Consider the following 13,593-nt stretch of genomic DNA (forward strand, 5'->3'; position numbering starts at 1 on the left):
CACACAGGTAGTCAGTGTTTGAGGTTGCATTTGAACTCGGGTCTTCCTAGCTCCATCTGCATTCTCTGCACTGTGGCTCTCCAAACTGCAGCGAGATGCAAGACTGCATTTAAAAAAAAAACCTCCAAGTTCACACACCCCTCGTTTCCATACTGAACAACGCTCGCCTGGCTCAGACCCACGCTGAAGCTCAGTCTCTGCGGGCCAACATGAACTAACGTCGAAGGGGGCGGGAGCCCTGGAGCCTGGTGCTCTGGATTGGTGACAGTCCTCAACACCGACCAATGGGTGCGCCCGCTGGCTTAGGGGGCGGAGCCGGGACATAGCGAGAAGGCGAACTGCGCACGCGTGGTTTCTCCCCCGCCCATTCCCTCCCCAGGTTCTCGCAAGGTGGCGCCGAGGGATCCCCAGCCACCCGTCTAGCCTGGCCTCCAGCTCCCGCTCACGCCCGCCCAGGACGGACGCAGGGTTCGGCCCCGGGGGAGGCCAACGTGGAGGCAGAGGCTGAGAACAGAGCGAAAATCAATTAAAGTTGATTTGTACTTGTAAATTGATTTTACTCTCTTGAGCATTAAAATGTTATATACCATTGTCAACTTGGGATTTCATCTTAAAAATCAGATTTTTTAAATTTTATCTTAATAAACACAAAGAATTCCATCATCTGCTCTTACTTGAAATTCAACCCAATTCAATGGCTACTAACAAAAGGCAAAAAATGAAAGTCCCTGCTCACAATGGGCTTAGATTCTCCTGAGAAAACAAATCAAATAAAGCACACAGATTTTAGACAGATTTTGATTCAGAGAGGGCAAAATTCTCTCTTTAGACAATCAAAAGAACCATTGAAATGGAAAGTATGTGTTGCATCTCATGAAATGTTAAATATCTATTTAAGAAGAAAATAAGACTGATAGGCAGGAAAAAAAAGATGAATCAAGGCCCTTGAGCCTTGTACATGTCATATGATGTTATTCTCTAGGATGCCAGGCAAGCAGGAGTTTTACCAACCTTGATTTCCCAGATCAATTTAAAAAAGATGAACTGGAAGCTAAAGTGGTTCTTTTCAGTTGGGGAATGGATAAACAAGTTATGGTATATAAATCTGATGGAACTATTGTGCTTTAAGAGATGATGAAGGGGATGATTCCATAAAAACCTGGTAAGATTTGTATGAACTGATGCAAAGTAAAGTAAGCAGAACCAGGAGAACAATTTATACAATAACAATGATATTGTCAAAACAAACATTTAAAAAAAAAATCTTAGGAACTCTGATCAACACAATGACCAGCCTCCATCCAAGAGGACTTGCTATGCACCTGGTGGTGCACTCAGTACAGATTGAAGCATATTGGGAAAGGGAGGGAGACAAGACTATGTAAGAATTTGTTTTGCTTTACTATACATGTTTGTAACAGGTTTTATTTTTCCTGCATTCTTAATGGAGGCATGGGATGTTAAAGGAGAGGTGAGAAGAGAATATATTTGAAAATAAGATTGAATTTTAAAAACTAAATAAAAAAAATTTAAAAAGATAGTCATCAAAATATTCTCAAAACAAGTTCATGGACTCCAGATTAAGAACCTCTGCTCTACCATACCTAATGCAGGAAATATATGGAGAGAGAGAGAGAGACAGAAAGAGACAGACAGAGAGAGAGAGACAGAGAGAGAGAGAGAGACAGAGAGACAGAGAGAGAGACAGAGAGAGAGAGAATGCAGGAAATCTCCCTCCCTATTTTTTTTTTGTTTCAATTAATCATTTCAATTCAAATGCAAGTGCCTACAGGTACTGTGCTAAGTGATGAAGATACAAAAAGAAGCAAAAGACAATTCCTGCTCTAAAAAAGCTTACAATCTTCTGCGTGAGTCAACATGCCAACAACATATACAAAGCAAGCTATATACAGGGTAAATGGGAAATAACTAACAGAGAGAAGGCACTGGAATTAAGCAAGGTTAAGGAAGTCTACTTGTAGAAAATGGGATTTTTATCACAATCTTTTATTTTCCTGTCCCCAATGCAAATCCCTCCCCTGGATCCCCAGTGGTTGGGTACTGCAGGGTTTACAGCCTATCCAGGACACCTAACCACCCTACCACCCCAAGTGAGTCTCTGCCCCCCTCTATTACATTTTCCCATTTCCCACATTTCAGTGGTCCCTCATCCTTGTTTTCTTTATACTTAATTTGGTAAAAGAATGATAAGTCCTAAATACTTTTTAGAATAATCCCACCTCAGGATGTCTGCATCACTCAGATTTATGATCTCCATATGTGTTTAACCATAGCGTGAGAAAGGAATTATCTCAACTGATAGGAGAGTTGACAAAGTGTCAGTTGAAAATACAACCCAGGGTATCTGTGTTTGCTTTACTATTAACATAAGAAAAGTCCCATCTTGGGTTAAGGAGCCTCATCCTTAATGGAGCTTCATCTGGCCTTAACACAGGAAGAGGCATTCTCTGGGTTTACTCAGAGAACAAAGAAGGGCATGTCTGCTCTCAAGTGTGCAGAGAAGTAAGCACAGTGAAATACAGAAGCAACATTCCCAACTACTTTTTCTACAACCAGTTTATTTCCTGCACTAGCAGCAACCAATAAGTGACTTTCTGATATGTATGACTCCTTAGGTTTCGCAAACCATGCATCACATGATTTCTGTGGAAATGAAAGCCTAATCATTCCTTGCAAGTACAATCTACTGGATGAGACAGGATGGATTGGGATCACCTGAACAAGTAGAGAAGTTCATGGTGAATAGCCTCAAATTTTTTTTCTATAGGATATGAAGGTAGCTCCTCAACCCAGAGACTAGGAAAAGCAGGAGCCATGCAGGGTTTGAGTTGGGATGCGTGAAAAATGAGTCTTTTTCTCTTGAATTTAATAATTATTGTATTAGGACTAAGGTTTTTCCCCTTTTCTGCTTCCTTATCTAGAAACCAACCAGTGTGGGAAAGCTTAAGCAGAGATTTACCCAGGCCAAGATCTAATCAGTCAGTAAAAGAAATTCTAAGTTTGGGCTAATAGATGTATTCCTGCTCATTGTGTTTGCTCAGACAGGTCTGGAAAAGTGTTAATTCTCCCTTTTGTCAGACAGGTGACATGGGAATTGCTCAGTTTCTTTGATCAAGATTGGGGTGATCCAAGTCATACACCCCAGACCCTCATTGTAATACTCATTTTCTCATTAATTGTTAACCAATATGAGTTGATTGCCACCTCTTAGGAACACCTACTCTTTGAAGGGTTTATAAACTGTGAACCCACTGCCAGGAGGGTCTTTGGTCTAAGGGAGACAGCCAAATGACCATTCTTTTATTAATAAACATGCTGGCCTTATTAATAAAATGATCAAATTATTCAGTGTATTGGCAATTTAGTTGGGACTTTTTTACTGTTTTCTCTTTTGGAACACTTAGGCAATCAAGTGCCTTTGATGAGTCTGCCTTTTGTTTCCTTGATTAAACTGAGAGTCTTTGATGACCTACTTACGTTAAGGGTTTTGAGTTGCATGGTTGCAACACCCTTTGACCCTGAAGAAGTATATATAAACTCAGAGGTTAGCATTTTGTTTGGGGCTCTCACTCACTGGAGGAGTGCTGTATGATTTGACCAGACAAGACTCTGGGTAGCCGTTGTTAAGGAGCCCAGATGTTTGTGCTTCCCTGGTAACTATTGTTAAACCTGAAAATTTGGTTGAAGGAAACAACAGAGCTAGGTGATAGAAAAATCCATGTTGTTTATTATTTTCCCTTAAAGCATAGCGGAGCTAGCTTACTTGTACGTACAAGGAGTCAGAGTATAACTCTGGCTGCCTGAACAAAGCAATGAGAAAACTTAAATACGTTATTTTAGCAGAGCTAGCAAGCCTGTATGACCTCATTTTTATGACCCTCACGTATGTTTAACCGTGATACAAGAAGAGGATTTTTCTTAATGGAATAGATTGTAAATACAACAAATTAGATAGTTGACAGAGTGTCAATTGGATTTGCAACCGCAGGATCTCTGTGTTTAATTGGCCATTAACATTCCACAACATAGTATATGCCCATAAAATATTAAGATAAGGAAAAGTCACATAATTCAAGATAGTGTCTGGGGTCAAGGTTTTCACCCTTAATGGCCATGGACAGAGCAAGAAATGCTCCATCTGGATTTGTTGATACAAGAGAACAAAGAGACTGTTAGGATCAGGCTTTTCTTCTGGTTAAGTAGTTCAGGCCCTGAGTCTTATTGAAATTACAAAAATGATATAAAATAGTATAATATTTTCCATTTCCTCCTTTTGGTCAAAGGTAAGCTGAAAGCTTCACCTGAAGACCAATTAAGGTATGGAAAAACCTCTATCTTTACCTCAGGGGTAAAGTTGTAAAAATCCTTATCTAGGTGGATTCAGGTTTTTTTTTTCTCTTTCTGTGTTAGGACATCCCCAGAGAGGCACAGTAATTATAAACTACTTGTAAACAAGCAGGGGGAGCAAGTTGCAAGGGGTATCAGTAGGGAGCATAATGGGGAAACTAGAACACCTAAGTAAAATAAGCTAAAGATACCAAAGGTACAAGTAAACAGTCTTGGGAACGCAAGGGACTCAGAAAGGGAAAGAGCAGTTCTTCGTTCAGGTTCTGGTCTGGGCTCTTGGGAAGGTTGCCTGTGTCCGATGCTGTCCCCTTCAGGCTCTTTGAAACCGGAGGGCAAGGTGTCCTATGGGCTCAGATGTTCACTCAGGAGCACGGGCAATCATCAGATGTGATAGAAGGATCAAGGAGTCCATATCCACAAGTTGGCAGCTATAGAAGTAGTCAGATCTGACAGGAGCTCTCAGAACACATGTAATTTGATAATTGAGAGAAAAACAGCACACCATAGGTCCCAGCCACTCAGGGCTAAGTTCAAACAGTACAAATACAAAGTAGCTTTAAATCCCAGTTACATATTTCCAATGTCCATTTAAAGCAAAAAAAAAATTTTTTTTTCAGATGCCTGATTGTGGTTATCTGGTTCCTAGATAGTAAAAGAGAGTTCTGCTTCTCTGGTTCAGATCTAGAAATCCTCAGACAATTCTAACTTAATATAACTTAATCACTTAAATTTGGCTCTCCTTCTTTTAACTTCAGAGTATTTCAGTTCATATATCATCTACTGTTTCTGTCCTTACCTAAATTTTGTACCTGGTATAAGAGTCCTTTAAAATATAAAGGTCCAACCATAAATTGAACTCATCTTCCTTTTAAAATCATCAGACAGATACCTTAATAAAGGAGATATAATTTCACTTGTACTATCTCATACAATTTTCTTGTACAAAAATCCACATTTAAGATCTTATTACCAAAACACACTAATTAACTTGAATTTCCATGACTGATAAATTTTGGAGCCAATCATACACATCTGTATATAATTCTTAGAGGAATCAATTTGGTCCTATTGCCTTTTCCTCTCAAAATTTGCTATCCTATTTAATTAGACATTTATCACATTACATCTTTGTCTTATTACTGTGTCTAATCATTTCCTCCTTTTGGAGGATGTCATCTCTATACTCCTTCTGATCTTTATTTGGTCATGAACATAGGTTAAAATTGTAAGCTATTCATTCCTGTACCCTGTTATAATAACTCAGAGATATTCCAATATCCATCTATTACCTAATAGATTTAGCATTGTGCTTACAAAACTTCCTGTTAATATAAATTTGCTATGAAGAAAAGAGGGACAATGTCATATATCTTAACAGAAGGAAAGAACTTCCTTAGCTCTGTTTGATTCCAGGCACGAGTCATATCTGATAGCCAATCTTACAGTCATTAGATGCTGAAAGCAGGGCTTAGGAGTAATCAGGTGGGGATTTTCCTTTTCAGAAAGGAAATAGCAGAATTGGGAAATAGAGTCAGGAAGATCCTACCTAGGTTGTGTCCAAGGTCGTCTTCAAGACTTTCTCCCAGGCATAGACATCCACCTTTAAGAATTCTCAGTCTGTAATGCCTGCCATTCCACTACTGGCTTCATGTGACCTATTCCTGTAATCAGAGCTTAAAACAATATTAAATTGTAGTCCCATAAAATCTTAAATAGCAAATAAATATCCTTCAGATAGGACTGTCCCAAATTTCATTGAGCTAATAATTATCAAATCAAGCTACATAACTTTTCTGTCTTCTAAAATACTTTCTCACACTCTCAACTTAACTTAAACCATTTGAAACTAGTATTCCCTTGGGACAGGAGAAGCTTAGCTAACTTCCGTTTGTCCCTAAACTTTCTTATCTGCCTTTCCTATTTTCCCTCAACCTTAATTTACCTTTCAAAATCTTTCAAACCCATTACTCAGCCTTCATTTCAGCCATAGGACAAAACAACTCATAAGTTAGTACTTTCATTGTCATAACTGTGTATACTGGAATCCCACTCCAGCTTCTTAAACACACAAAGACACACAAAAAAAGAAAAAAAATTTGTTTTTCATGATAACTCATTCTAAAAGAAAGGAACACTTATTAGAGAGATCTGCCATCTCATCTCCCCCTGAGGGTGGGTTCTTTTCCATCAGAAGGCAAGCTTCACTAATAAGAACTGTATCCTTAAGACCCACATCCTCCTCGAAACCCAATCTTATCCTAAAAACGCATCACTTTTGCTGACTTTAAAAAGCCAGGTTTTTTTTTTAGGCTTCTGACCCCTACTGTTCTTTCTTTCAGTAAAAACTCAAATCCCAGTAATTGTTGCCCCTCCCCCTTCCTTCTTAAAGCAAAATAACCTTTAAACATTTGGATTCATTCACAAATTAGTCCATAAACCTCCAGATTAACATATATAAATATATATTTTTAAAATGATAGACATCTCCTTCTTTTTCCTTAAAGCAAATTAACCCTTAAATGCTGGAATTCATTGACTAAGTTGGTACCAAATGTCCTCATTCTCAAATATTGCCCAGAATTCCTAGATATTACAAATTCCTTAGTCAAAAAGTGTTATAATGTGGAGGACACTTAGTTTCTATAATTGCATACCCAATTAAATTAACGCTATCACAATAACAAAGTTTACCAGGACTTTAAAAAGCTTTTTCCAGAGTAATTCCTCTACACTGAAAACCACACAAGATTGATAAGAATTCATGACTAGATGGTTTCAAAAGTTCTTGTTTCAGTTAAAAACCTCAATTTCTTAATTAACTACAATTCTTAAGCTAACAACATCCAGATTATAAAAGAAATTATTCTCTAACAGCGCAGGTAATGCGATGTTAACCAATTTGTATATAATAACAAATTTAGAAATAAGTACACCACAAGCAATTATCATGTACTTAAAACTTGAAACAGATTCCAATTAATTACCAATCTAGTGATCATAACTGAGTTGGATAAGCAAATCAAATCTGATTCCTAACCACTAGTGGTAACATTTTAATTTCTAAGGCCCAATACTCTTAGCATTGTAAAAGATTACCACATTTTTCAATATTGCTGATACATCTGTTTGTCAAATTACACAATTTAGAAATGTAACAGTGCCCTAAACATAATTATGCATTTTAAAACTTGAAACAACCCATTTATCAGTTAGGTGAACATATTCCTAAATCTCCTTGCACAGAGAATCTTTCATCTCATCATTTGAAACTATAACTTTAAATCACCAGATATATTCTCATAATAGAAAACTTTTTCACACAGAAAGTCTGTTCTCATGGTTAAATATCAGTATTATTAATTATTTACTTGTTATAACCACATATAACAGTTCCAGATTTTATCACCTCCCTTTGGAAACCCAATTCACATATATCAAAATCAGATTAAAATTGCTATAATATCATTTCTTACCGCACAATGGTCTTCTCAAATTCCACAATCTAAGAGAATTTTGGGAACACAATGCAAGTTTAGAAATACAGAAACAATAATTTTCAGATGACATCTATTGCATTTCCAGATTACCACATATAGAAATTATTCAGCTTATTACTTCTGGTATTTAAAAACCACTTCATAAGTTAACAATTACATTAAGTCAGAGAGAGATAATAATAATGTTGTATCTAACATATACCAGACTTTATGTTCCGCATTTTACAATCATTATCATTTTGATCCCGTAACAACCATCATTATTACTTTCCCTTTAAAACTCAGGAAACAGGTCAAACAGAGATTAAAATACAGTTTTGCAATTGGAACAAGAAGTGTAAAGTTACCTAGAGAAGTTACCTAGAGCAGAAGCTAGTATCCCAGTGGCGACAATTCTGGGAGGCAGAAAGTCCAAATCCATCTACCTCACCCTTCCCCCACAACTGCAGAAGTTACTGAGCCTAGGGCGGTTTGCAGCTGCTGGGGACAGAGTGGGCAGAATGCATAGGACCTGGTGACAATTCCAAACTTTGCCAACAAGGATGGGCTACAAAGGTACCCAGGGGCACAGGACTGTCAGAATACTGTCAGTCTGTGAATTTCTGTCCTTCTCCTCCTTTTGCCAGGTGGGGAAAGGTGATTTGTTTTCCCTACAGTTCTCCTGCATTATCTTCTCCTAATCTGATCTGGGAGGAAAGGAGTTTGTTTTAGCTGCTCTTTCACTGCAGCTCTGGCTTGGTCAGAGACAAGACAATGGTGAAAGATCTCAATGATTGTAACTCAAGTAACTTCACCTAAGTGATCAGCAAGAGTGAGCTCCTGGAGAGATTTTACAGTCTCAGGAGTTCTGTCCCAAAATCCAACTAACCAATTTCCAAACTTTTAATGAATAATCAATCCCAGAATATGCTAAAATGTTTCAGCTCTATTTTTTTCTTCAAGTTCGGCTGGCCAGGCCAAACATTGAAAAAGGAAATAGAGTCTCTGTTTCCCTAACTGCAGCCTTAGAATTCTCTGGCTACCTGCATTTCAGATTTTACACGGTATAGACATTTCACAGCACACGCTCTCACACAGACAGTTAACAGACAATCAACAAAACAAATACAGAACAAATACAGACTGAGCTCAGAGTTTAAACAACAGAGAATTAGAAGCTTTCATGAGTTAGCTATTAGCATCCCTATGGTCTTTGGGGAAGCCTTGGCGTTCCTGATTTTTCTGACTCTCCTATCCCTTAGGAATGGGGAAAGGGGAGATGGAGGAGGACTAGGACAGGTAAAGGAAGGCGAGGAGTAAGGATAAAATGCATTTATCCTCCCCATAATCAGAGCCTTCAAGGGAAGGAAGCAGGAATAGGGCAGAAGGCAAAAACAGAGCCCTTAAGGGAAGGGGGAAAGGGAGTGGGGGGGGGGAGGGAGGAGAGAGAGGAGGCAACGGTAGCAGAACAGAGTTACCTTCCTCAGGATCAGAGCCCTTCCTGGGAGGCAGAAGGGGAGGGAAAAAGCAAAGTGCAGTTTTTCTCCCCAGGAACAGAGCCTCCAAGCGAAGGAAGAGAGGGAGTGGAGGAACAGTTGGACTTCTAATTCTAGTTTTTGACTGATCCATAGTTAATTTTCTAGATCAATCAGTGTTTCCAGGGGATCTATGTGCGTTTGACCGCAGATCTGTGTTTTACCACAGATTTGATCCCTGCCCCCAGAGCTAGCTTAAAGGGAATTTCCAGACTTCAACCAATTTTGTGGGAGTTCTTTTTGGAAGCTGGGAAGAGAGACAACTTACCCCACCTTGTCAAGGCCAAAATTCCAGGAAAAATTAATCCTATGGCGCCCAAAAGCGTTGGCAAGGTTGGGCTGCGTTGTCCTGTTTCCATCATTTCCATCTGAAAGTCACGGCACCATAACTGTTAAACCTGAAAATTTGGTTGAAGGAAACAAGAGAGCTAGGTGATAGAAAAATCCATGTTGTTTATTATTTTCCCTTAAAGCATAGCGGAGCTAGCTTACTTGTACGTACAAGGAGTCAGAGTATAACTCTGGCTGCCTGAACAAAGCAATGAGAAAACTTAAATACGTTATTTTAGCAGAGCTAGCAAGCCTGTATGACCTCATTTTTATGACCCTCACGTATGTTTAACCGTGATACAAGAAGAGGATTTTTCTTAATGGAATAGATTGTAAATACAACAAATTAGATAGTTGACAGAGTGTCAACTGGATTTGCAACCGCAGGATCTCTGTGTTTAATTGGCCATTAACATTCCACAACATAGTATATGCCCATAAAATATTAAGATAAGGAAAAGTCACATAATTCAAGATAGTGTCTGGGGTCAAGGTTTTCACCCTTAATGGCCATGGACAGAGCAAGAAATGCTCCATCTGGATTTGTTGATACAAGAGAACAAAGAGACTGTTAGGATCAGGCTTTTCTTCTGGTTAAGTAGTTCAGGCCCTGAGTCTTATTGAAATTACAAAAATGATATAAAATAGTATAATATTTTCCACACTATGTACTGAGATGTTAGGAAGTTAGAAGCCTGTCTACCGTTTAGTGTTATTTGCTCTGTTTATAATGTATGCTTGTAATTTCTGTTTGTATTTGCCCTGAAGTTCAAGGGGGAGGGGTGTGATCTTTTCCCCCTGAACTAAGTGAATGATATATGTATATTTGATTAAATTGAGGTTATTAACCTGTTAAGGTTGCTTTCCTTAGAAAAGCATATCAAAGAACTTGTGCTGGCAGCTCTTCTGTGTGCTGGTGTTACCAGTCTTTCACCCCCACAACAGCTGCTAGCAACATTGTTGTTGTACGCAGAAACTATGTCTCTTAGAACTTTGTTAATTGTCACAGATGCAAAGGTTTGAAAGAGCCTCTATAGAGAATGGGATAGTGAATAGATAAGGGAGGTATAGTAAGATTGTCTAGCAGCAGTGAAGGCACAGTAGAGGTTTTATATCAAAAATCTGTAGGGGACCTAGTCAAAATGATTGCATGACTTTTCCTACCTTCATTCAGTAGCATATGCATATGAGCAAAGGTAAAAAATGGTGGAAGTGATCCAAAGCTGAGGCTTGGCTGGGCATAATCAGCAATATGAGGGAGCTAGGGATTCAAGAGAGGGGGACAGTGTAAGTAAGGTTGGTTCACCAAGGAGTCAGGATGAGGAGAAAGTGGCTAGTGTAGGGGGAAAAAAAACCAGTATATATGTTGAGGTCCCATAGTATAAAGGCAGGAGTTGATAAGAAGAGAAATATTGTAAGCTAGATATCAGATTGAGGAAGGGGGGAGGGGACACTGAAGATGACAGCTACCAGGAATTTGATTGGGTAGTAGATATGAATAGCACTAACTTCAAAGGATGAGAAGTAACCAAGTGATGGAGGAAGGACAGAAGCTGAAAATGGTACCAGAGAGGAAGGGGTATTACAACATTCCCACTTCAAGCAGTGAGCTGAGAAGAATGAGTAGAGGTACCAGAATGGGGAACTTCCAGCCTCAAAGCCACAGACAGGCCTCTAAGGTCCTCAAGTGTGGCCCTTTGACTAAATACAAACTTCACAGAACAAATTCTCTTCACAAAAGGATTTCTTCTGTAAAACTTGGACTCAGTCAAAAGGCCGCATCCAAGGACCTAGAAGGCCATGTATGGCCTCAAGGCTGCAGGTTCCCCACCCCTGGCTCAGCCAGCACTGGAAAGGGTGGCCAGGGAGGCTATTAGGGGGAGACCAGGTTTCAGTAAGACCTAGTAAATGGAAGGAGCGGGCAAGGAACATGTTTATGAAGGGATGTTTATTGCCTACAAAACAGGCATTCCAGAGGGCATAGTGGCTATCACCCAAGGCTTTCCTGGTTTCTTTTTTTCTTTTCCCTCCAAGCTCTTTTTTGGTGATCTCACTGATTGCCATTGTTAAATTATCATCTCTGTGCAGATAACTCCCAAGACTCTATATACAGCCCTAATCTCTGCTGAATTTCAGTTCTGAATCATCAAGTACCCATTGAATATTTCAGAAACGGATGGGGTACAGGCTCTGTGAACCCCCTTTAACTCTCCTTGAAACTTCCCACTTGATCTGGCATTCACCTGAAGCTATAAGCCTTTCGTTATTGCTATGCCCAATTCTGTTACCCTTAACCTAGCCTAGCTCTCCATCATCTGCTACCCCCGATTGCCTTCTGCTACTTCCCACCCGTGAACTATCTAAACGCCATTCTTTTGCTTCCTGGTATAAGAACTCTAGTCACCCCAGTCCACTCCCATCAAGATCCTCCCCAGATCCCCTCTTCCCCAGACTACTTGGCCAACCCCTAAATTCATTCCTCCCAGTCTTTCTGTATATAAGATCCATCTCAGACTCCATCCTGGTGCTCAGATTCAATCTGGCCCGCTTGCATTAGCCATACAAATGCTCAGATTCCTTAAGAGTCTAATATGGAGGATCTTTAGTAAACTTTGTTTTTCTTTGGCTGAAGGAAGGCTTGAGTCAAATTTATTCAGCACCCCCTGTTGATATTTTGGGGTCCCATCATCCGTAAACCTCAACAACACAATATCTCACGCATAGGGACTGAACCTGTGATTTCACTGGTGTAAGGAAAATCCTTCTGTCAATGCAGGTCAGCACATAGTCTTCCAGGGCTGCCTAGGGAACTGAGAAGTTAAGTGACCTGTCCGGGGCCAGAACATCTCAGAGGCAGGACACGAATGGAAGTCTTCCTGGCTTTGGGACTAGCTCGCTATTCACTACAGCACATTGTCCTAGGTCACTTCTTTGTTTATAAATCAACTCTAATTCCCGGGCTCTAAAACCCGGTTACTCATACATATTTATATCTGTGTAAGCTGCCTAAAGGCAGGGGCTGTTTCTGAACAAACTGGTGGCTTGGTTGTGGGAGCAGAAACGACAACCCCAGCTGCCCGGCCGTTCGAAGATGCCCAGGCTGGGTCTGGGTGATGGGCAGAGTCGGGGCGCCTCCTGGTGGTGGGGTAGAGGGGAAAGAGAAGGAGGAGGAGTTCTGTTGTGGTCAGGCTGGGTTTGCGCGAACCGAAGGCACCGAACATGGGGCTGCCCAGCCTACTCCCCGCTCCGGCCCCGAGGCTTCCGCCCCTGCCGGCTTAGATTCCCTCCGCTGCACGTGCGCTCTGCGTTCACACGCCTCCCCAGGGGCTGAGCTTCGATGTCGCGTACCGCGGTTGCCTTGGAAACTAGACAAAAAGGCGGGGGAAGGAAACAGGAGCTTCCTTATTCGTCACTTCCGCTCTCCGCCTTGCCCACTGTTCCCGGCGCTGCTGTCAATTTGGTCCGGCCTCTGCCAGCCTGGGCGCGCTCGCGGTTGCCTCGGCTCCACGGTCCTCAACCTGCACTGCCCCTGGGCCGAGCCCGGCCGTGGTGGGGGAGCCCCGGGAGGGCGGACGGAGGGGGAGGGGCAACCAGCACCCGCCTTCGGAGCCTCCTATTACCCTCAGTCCGGCTTCTGAGAATTGCGCGTACGCAGTCCTCCGCGCGTCCATTGGCTGACCTTGGAGGCGCGGCTAGAAGGCCGACCAATCAAGAGGCCAGAATGTTATGCTCCCTCCCTCCCCGGCTTCCCCAGCCTCTCCTAGGCTATTCTCTTCTTCCCTTCTCCTCTCCCCCGCCCCCTGCCCCGCCCCTTAGCGTTGCCGGGTTTGAATCCCGCCCCTGACGCTTCCAGCCAGGTGACCCCGTGCTTCGGTTAGCTCTTC

The sequence above is a fragment of the Trichosurus vulpecula genome, chromosome 1 (genome assembly GCF_011100635.1).
Source record: "Trichosurus vulpecula isolate mTriVul1 chromosome 1, mTriVul1.pri, whole genome shotgun sequence".
In the NCBI taxonomy this organism is placed as follows: domain Eukaryota; kingdom Metazoa; phylum Chordata; class Mammalia; order Diprotodontia; family Phalangeridae; genus Trichosurus; species Trichosurus vulpecula.